Raw genomic sequence first — 9,195 nt, forward strand, 5'->3', positions numbered from 1 at the left:
TATAAATTAAAATAGAGAAAATCAATCTAATTCTCCTCTTGAGGATGAAAATGAAGTTCATAGGAATGTGTTATGAAAAGGCCGAGCTATACGTCCTAGATGGGGGTGAATAGGACTATGCTAAATTTAAAAATAAATGTGGAATATAAAGAAAGATAGCACAATTCAAATAATAATGAAGCATAAATAAATAACAACCTCAAATGTACCAGTCTTGAGAGGTTGATACAAACTTAGTTCTAAGGATAAGCTGACACTAAAAACCAAAGGCTTATGGTAGGACAACCTTACTAGAACGTTTATAAGTATAAAAAACTCAAACAAAAAAAGAGGCAAAGGAAATAGCAAATAAAATAAACTAAGCTATTACAGCATTCCCACAAGTGCATAAAATAAATTACACCATTCACCACAAATGCTTAAAATAAACTACAACATTCACACACATAAGCACATTCAATCATCCACCACAACTCCAAGAATTATAGTGGTTCGCTTGTGTGCACACCAATTATTAGAAAATAGCCACACAACTACTCCATTCCTAATATCCACTCCCTCAGGATATTAACGTTCATTATGAAAAAAGGTTTTCAAGGTTTACCTTAAAACCTTCACAATTGTGTCTTTGATTGGGCTTACACAATTCTAAAAACCTCACACTTTGAGATTTTCTAGATCACGTCAGACAAACCAAAAAGAGATTTTTCTAACACAACCTCAAAAATAAAAAAATACAGAATTATAAATAATACTTATCTGAAAATTCTCCTTTGAAGAAGCCCGGTAGAGCCGATCCAATGAAGACGAAGATGTTCAATGTCCAGTCTCACAGATGAAAATGTTCTAGTTCTAAATAATTTTTAATTAAATCAACCTAGGCTAGCTTGATTTGATTTTGATCTCAAGAAAGGGGAAAACTCAAATCCCTTCTTAATATAAGATTGGAATAAAGATCTCAAAATCAAATTACAAAAGCTAATTAAAGAGAATCTAAAATGAGCACAAAATAGCTTAATAAATTCACTAACTTATCTCTCAGAGTGGTGTCTTGATTTCACTTTAATGAATGAATAATCTCTAAAATTCATGCTCTATTTATAAGTGAAAATACTGTTCACTCGACTGGTCTAAGGGTCGGTTCGACTGGTCGAAGATCAAACAAAATTTCAAATTTTATAGCGCGATAAGATAAGACCGTTACTCGACTGGTCGAGTGGGATAAAAAAATGTTACTGGACTTTGAGTCGAGCCTGCACGATTGGTCGAGCACTATTCACTCGATTGGTCGAGTAGTCTCCAAGACTGGTCGAGAGTCCAATAGAAAATTTCAAAAAATAGCAACAAACCTTGGATTGGTCAAGAAAACTCTTAGACTGGTTGAGCCAGTACTTGGACTAGTCGAACAAGGTCTAAGACTAGTTGAGAAAAAGACCTATAAATATATGAAATGACCCATAAAGAATATGCAGTGAATATGACACAATCTAGGGTCAATCTAGGGTCATCCAAACCTGTTTGTGAGTAGGAATAATTGAAACATCATTCGCTTTAGAGACTTGATTTCTTGTGATACTTGAAGCTTGAGTTCGATGTCTTGAACTTGAGCTTGAGTCACGCTTGATTTCTTAACTCTTTAGCGTACAGAGGTTGAACTTCAAAACTTGAACTTGAGTTCTTGAATTTGATCTTGAAACCATGAACTTTAACACTCTTCACTTCAACTTGAAGATGTAGGCAAGTTCCATGAAGATCCACAGAACATAAAAACGTACGAACTTGATCACTTCAACTCAAAGCATGATATAAATACTAAATGTTTTGGCACAATAAAATTTGACAATACAACGGGTACTTGATTTACACAATAGCATTTACATGTTAAACCAACCATGGACTTTATGTGAACATTTACACCCCGAGAGATCAACTTTACCATCTTACATAGTGTTCCCTGCTCACACAGAGAATATTGATTTTAAACCAGGTGTGATTCAATTAATTCATAAATTTCATGGCTTGGATTCTGAAAGCCCCTACTTACACCTCAAGGACTTTAAGGAAGTAAGTACAACATTACAAGTAAACAATGGCAATAGGGATGTACTTAAGCTTAGGTTATTCTCATTTTCTTGGGCCAAAGCATGGCTCAACTGTCTAAGACCTCATACCATCACTACATGGAAAACCTTAAGTAGAGAGTTTTTGAAAAAGTTTTTTCCCAAGCACAAAACAAATGCACTAAAATAAGAAATCATGTCATTCTCCCAAAAAGGGAATGAATAGTTTTTTCAAGCTTGGGAGCGCTTCAAAGACCTTCTAATTACTTGTCCACATCATGGTTATGAACCATGGTACGTGATTGATGCGTTCCGAAAGGGGCTCACCATGGATACCCGTCAGTTCATAGAGATGATGTGTAGTGGAACATTTCTTGACAAAGATCATAATGAGGCTTGGGATTTTCTAGATATGTTAGTAGAGAATACGCAAACATGGGATGTTTCTGCTAAATCAAACCAAACTAGACCCATTCCTAGAGAGAAAGTGGGGATGTATTTTCTAAAAGAGGAAGATGACCTTAATGCAAAATTTGCTGCATTAGCTAGAAAGGTCGAAGCCTTGGAAATTAGGAAGGTTGATATGGTTAAAGCAAACACTTCCTTAGGTAATTTTTATAGCATTTGTGGTGGTATAGACCATGACATAAAGGATTGTCCAATAATCTTAGTTGTACAAAATATCACGCATGACCATGAACAAGCAAATGTTATAAATAACTACTAAAGGTCAGTTATTCAACCAATGGGAAACACATATAATCCAAATGGGTGTAACCATCCTAATCTTAGTTGGAGGAATGGATTACAAATTAATGTACCCAATGCACCTCAAATGCCTCCAAAAAATAACTTCTTTGGGGCACTTATGTCACGCCCTAGACTCGGTAACCGGACTCACAAGGAACCCGATGGCCGGTTCTAGCCGCAATAGCTTCCGTAGTACCCATTTTCGGCTCCTAAGGCAAGTTCTGATCTGGGATCCTACAAGGAGAATTTTCATAATAGTATAATAATTCCAATACAAGCATACCCAAGATCACAGTAAGTATATCTGAGAATAACAAAGGGCACACATCACAAAATCCACTAAGAATTTGAACTTTTATAAGTTTACATCAGGTCCAAAAGGACATACATCAGATAATAGGAAAAGAGAGAAAAGTCAGTAACACTGGGTCTTCAAGCTCAGCTCTAATCCACGCTCTACCGCTCTATGACAACTACCTAGGATCACTTGCACGCATCAATCGTGCATAAGCTTATAGAAGCTTAGAGGGTGGTGAAAGTGTGTGTCAATGGTACACAGGAGAATAGTAGGAGGAACAAAGAAAGAACATGCTCAATGAGAATATCACTACCCTTACCAAGGCTTATCACTAATACCATGCAATGAGTACTGGACGCCATACCAAGGCAGTGCATGAAGGGGGCTTACACAGCCAATGTTAATGCGATGCAAGTAATGCCAGTGCTCATATCCAATCCACATATTAAATACATTTCTAGTCATAAGGAAATCACCGAGGTCATGTGGGTGGTGTTTAGGTGGTGGGTAGTGTAGGTTATAGAATTTTGGGCGGTGTTGGGTCGTGTGTGTTGAAACTTGTGCATTAGGGATGAGACTATCTAGAAAAATGTGCACACCATCCTAGGTGGGCCATGCGATCATGATCAAGGACTATAATATGAGATACACACAACTTATGATCCATACATTAGATCGACACATAAGACGCATCGTTCGAACCACAATGACGATACGATCGCAATGGTATAGTTTTCGGGTCGATCCGAGTAGGGTCTACGTGATCAAACTCAAGGATGACCACAAACACTACCCGAAAGTCGCCGGATTTTGACTGGAAGGACTGCAGGACCAAAATAAACGAGATGTATACTCTCTCACACACATGCACACATCCAAACTTGGGTCGGGTCGCACAATCCTCCCAACCAACAACAAAATTTCATCCTCAAAATTGATAAAATCGAGACAATAAAATGCATATTCTTCATAGTAATCATCAAAAGAGAAGGTAATACAATCTGCATATATCAATCAATAAACAAATGGGGATAACGCTCTCTAATCTCGGCCTCGCGTTCCTAAGATGCCTTGGCCTCCGAATGATGAACCCATTGAATCTTCACTAAGGGAATGACCTTGGTCCTGAGGACCTGCTCCTTCCAATTCAAAATACGAATCGGCTGCTCAATGTAGGAAGCATCCCTACGGACCTCAAGTGGCTGCCAATTAATCACAAGAATAGTGTCCGACCCACACTTTCGCAACATAGAAACATGAAACACGTCGTGGATCGCGGACAACTCAGGAGGTAAGGCAAGCCTATAGGCCACAACGCCTACGTGCTTGATAATCTCAAAAGGTCCAATAAATCTTGAGGCAAGCTTGCCCTTCACACCAAAACGAACCACACCCTTCATAGGTGAGACCTTGAGATATACCATGTCCCCGACTGCGAACTCGAGGGGTCGACATCGACGATCAGTATAACTCTTCTGCCGGCCCTGAGCTGTACGCATCCTTTACCTGATAACATCAATAACCTCTGACGTCTGCAGCACAAGCTCGGAACTTAAGAGACGACGCTCTCTAACCTTAGTCCAACAACTAGGAGATCTACACGATCTACCATAAAGTGCCTCAAAAGGAGCCATGCCGATAGTCGCCTGATAGCTGTTGTTGTACGTGAACTCAGCGAGGCGCATATGATCATCCCAACTACCCGCAATCAATCACACAAGCCCTGAGCATATCCTCAAGGATCTAGTTGATCCTTTCGGTCTGCTCATCCGTCTGGTGATGATAAGCGGTGCTGAGACGCAAAGTGACCCCTAGCGTCTGTTGGAAACTCCTCTAAAACTAAGACGTAAATTTGGAGTCTCGGTCTGAAACGATCGAAACTGGGATGCCATACAGTCTCACAATCTCCTCAATAAACACCTTTGCAAGCTAGTCCATCAACCAGAAAGCACGCACTGGAATGAAATGAGCCGACTTCATCAGACGATTAATGATAACCCAGATGATATCGTGACCGCGCTGAGTCCTCGGCAAACCTGCGATGAAGTCCATCGATACGTGCTCCCACTTCCACTCTGGAATGCTCAACGGCTGCAAGGGCCCTGGGGGTCTCTGATGATCGGCCTTGACACGCTGGCATGTGTCACACTCGGCCACAAAACTCATAATCTGACGCTTCATCCTCTGCTAGAAGTACTACCTCCTCATATCACGATACATCTTCGTGGAGCCTAGGTGAATAGTAAGTCTCGATCGGTGTGCCTCGGTCATCAGATTACGACGCAACTCTAGCATGTCTGGGACACACAATCAGCCTCTGAAGTACAATCCATAATCGGAACCAATCTACCAGTCTAACGCTCCACGGATGCGGCCTCTGCTCCATACTCCTGAAGTGACTCGTTCGTCTGCTGAGCTTCGATCACCCTAGCCACTAAAGAGGGTTAAATCGATAAACTTGAAAGCTGAATAATGGAAGACTGCAGACCGAACTCAAAGTCATACTCTGAAACATCCTCAAGCATCTGCCACTCATGCATCATCATCTGTGCCACTAGGCCTCGTGGCTGACTGCTGAGCACATCCGCCACCACGTTTGCCTTGCCCGGGTGGTACTGAAGGTCAAAATCATAGTCTTTCAGCAGCTCCATCCATCGTCTCTGTCATAGGTTCAACTCAGACTGCGAAAATAGATACTTCAAGCTCTTATGATCCGAGAATAACTTGAACTTGACCCCATATAGATATTGACTCCACACTTTCAGTGCGAAGACGACTGCTGCGAGCTCCAAATCATGGGTGGGGTAGTTCAGCTCATGGACCTTGAGCTGGCGCGAGGCATATGCCACTGGCTTCTCGTGCTGCATCAGTACAACACCCAAGCGAACTTTAGAGGCGTCGGTGAAAACAACAAAACCCTCACTCCTGTCAGGAAGAGTGAGAACATGAGCGGACGTGAGGCGCTCCTTTAACTCCGTAAATGCCTTCTCGCAGGAGTCACTCCAGATGAACTCGACGCCCTTCCGCGTCAACTGGGTCAGCAATGCTACAATACGGGAGAAACCTTCGATAAATCGTCGATAATATCCCGCTAGACTAAAGAAGCTGTGAATCTTGGACGCATTCATGGGCTGGCCCCACTGACGCACTGCATCAATCTTCGAGGGGTCCATAGCGACACCCTCCCTCGTCACCATGTGACCGAGGAACTTCATCTCTTCCTGCCAAAACTCGCACTTCTCCATCTTCGCATACAGCTAGTGGGCATAGAGGGTCTCACGCATAATCTGCAGGTGCTCAGCATGGTCCTCTTGGGTCCTTGAATATACAAGAATATCATCAATGAATACCATCACGAAGTGATCGACGAACGGCCAAAATACCTCATTTATTAGCTGCATGAATATGGAGGACGCATTGGTCAGTCCGAACGACATGACCAGAAACTCAAAGTGACCATAACGTGTTTGGAAAGCCATCTTCAGAATGTTCTCCTCTCAGACCCAAATTTGATGGTAACCGGAACGCAAGTCTATCTTGAAAAAATACTTTGCACCCTTTAACTGATTGAATGGATCATCAATACGGGAAAGCGGGTATCAGTTCTTGATGGTGACTCTGTTGAGCTCGCGATAGTCCACACAGAGCGTAACGAACCATCCTTCTTTTTCACACACAATACCGGGGCTCCCAAGGTAAACTGCTGGGATGAATAAAACCTAACTCCCGGAGCTCATCCAAATGCTCCTGCAGTTCCCTCAACTCCAACAGTGCCGTCCGGTAGGGGGCCTTTGAGATAGGTGCGATACCGGGCACCAAATCAATCTGGAACTCCACCTGCCGATGCGGCGGCAAACCCGAAATCTCCTGAAACACATCCAAGTACTCACAAACAACTGGTAGCGGTTCGATACTCTCTGCTACAGAATCTTCAACGACCAAAGCTAAGAGCCTAGATATGGCTCCACTCTGGGCTCGGCAACGAACTGGAATACTGGCAAGCCTGGAATATGAAATGTAACTGTCCTCGCAGCATAGTCTAAGACAACACCATACTCTGAAGCCAGTCCATACCCAGAATAACATCGAATCCTGTCATCAGCATTACGAACAGATCGACAGGAAGGAACATCTCGCCCACCAACACCGGGCAAGAAGGGCAGCGATGGGTCAACACCACAGACTTCCCCATGGGAGTCAAAATGGCCAAGGCCTCAGATACGAACTTTGATGGAATACCGGTCGATCGACAAAACTGCTCGGCCACAAAAGAATGGGAAGTGCCAGAATCAAACAAAACATGAGCAACGCAAGCATAAACAAGAAGAATACCCTCAACGACTCCACCGGTCGATGACTGCGGGTCCTGGCCTGGCGCCTGCTGCCCAGAATAAAAATGGCCCTGAGCTGGTAGGGGAAGCAAACCGAAAGACTGAGGGTCCTGAGTCTGTGCCTGCTGGGCTGCGATACATACTGGACCCAGGGACCGGACATATGGATATCCCCTCTACTGGTGCTATGGCTACTGCTGTCTCTGCTGAGGAGGTCTGCCTGGCTGCCTATGTTGCTGAGGAAGAGCCCTAGGAGCGGCGAGTGGAAGCTACGCTCTCTGCTAGTGCTAAGGAGGACGAGGAGGGGACAACTGCGGTGGCCTTTGTTGCTGAATGGGGAGAGGGCACTCAGGCCTCCGATGCCTGGCCTATTCATAGCCGAAGCATACACCAGAAAAGGGGCTGAAAGATGAAGCAGCTGGCGGTGCCGATGATGAGGAAGAAGCTACTGTCTGAACCGCGGGCTGCCGAAACCCTGATCTGCCCTTCCATCTTTGCTGATGGTGCTGCCTGGAACTACCGGCTGGTGCCCTCCTCTTTCGGTCTCCACCGAAACTCTGCTCTCTCGATCTCTAGGTCATAACCCAGTCCTCCTTATAAACCAGTGCTTTATGAACGACCTAGTCGAACGTCTCCAAATAATGCCCTACCACACGGCTACGAAGGGCAGGACGCAACCCAGTCACAAAACGACGGGCCCTCATCTTCTCATCGCTGGTGAGAAGAGGAGCAAATCTAGACAAGGCCAAGAAATGGGCCTCATACTGAGAGACAGATAAATCACACTGCACTAGGGTCTCGAACTCGATCGCTCGTTGGATCTGAACGTGCTCAGGAAAGAACTTCTGGTTGAAACGGACCACGAACTCCTCCTATGTCCAAAACGAACTAAGGCCCGACCATCCTGGATATGGATGACCACCAATGACAGGCCTCACCCTGAAGGAGATAGGTCACAAGGGATATTCTCTGGTCCGTAGGATACTGTATAGTGTCAAAAATCCTCGTAACCTCAGTGTGCCAAGCCTTAGTGGCAGAAGGGTCAGGGTCACCACTAAACCTCGGGGGATCATGCTGTCGGAACTCTTGAGTTATCGCACTAGCACGAGGTAAATCAGACTGCCTAGAAACCTCGGCAGTAGCTGGCTGATGGGTCTGCAATGCGATGGCAACAAGCTGCATTAATTGCTAGAAATGCTTGGCTCCTATAGGTACTGTTGGAAAGGCAGGGGCGGCACTCGCCTCGGGCGGAGGCACGGGTGCGGCCAGCGGAGCAGGAGCCCCAGTAATTGGAACAACAGGTTGAGGAGGGGGAATAGGTGGGGAAACCGAAGCAACTGGAGCCTCTGTAACTAGAACAATAGGTTGAGGTGAAGGAATAGGTGGGGGAACTGGAGCAACTAGAGGAACAGGCTGGATCGGGACCTCTGAAATCGGATCCTCAACAACGGGAGCAGGATGTGCTCGAGTAGGATGAGTACCTCGGGCACCTCGTCCACGGGCACCACAACCATGGGCGCCACGACCATGGGTGCCATGACCACGGGCGCCACGTCCACGTGTCATCGTCTACAAAATAATGATGACGCAAGGAATCAGGACAATTATAGGCATAATACGAAGCGAAGGGAAGAATCTTGAAACACTACTTGTCCTATGTTCTTGGTAGACATGCGATGTTATCCTGAGTCATCCCAGAATTACTTGTTATACTTTGATACCAACTCCTGTCACGCCCCAGACTTGGTAACCGGAC

The 9,195-nt window shown here is 44.6% G+C and overlaps 1 non-coding gene across 1 annotated transcript; it reads right to left on the reverse strand.

Moving 5' to 3' along the window:
* Positions 1-2,238: 2,238 nt before the first annotated feature.
* On the reverse strand, positions 2,239-2,345 carry LOC131222783 (small nucleolar RNA R71). The gene has a single exon (XR_009160185.1). It is a non-coding gene; the product is annotated as a small nucleolar RNA R71 (small nucleolar RNA).
* Positions 2,346-9,195: the final 6,850 nt, after the last annotated feature.

Source organism: Magnolia sinica, chromosome 1 (genome assembly GCF_029962835.1).
Source record: "Magnolia sinica isolate HGM2019 chromosome 1, MsV1, whole genome shotgun sequence".
Classification (NCBI taxonomy): domain Eukaryota; kingdom Viridiplantae; phylum Streptophyta; class Magnoliopsida; order Magnoliales; family Magnoliaceae; genus Magnolia; species Magnolia sinica.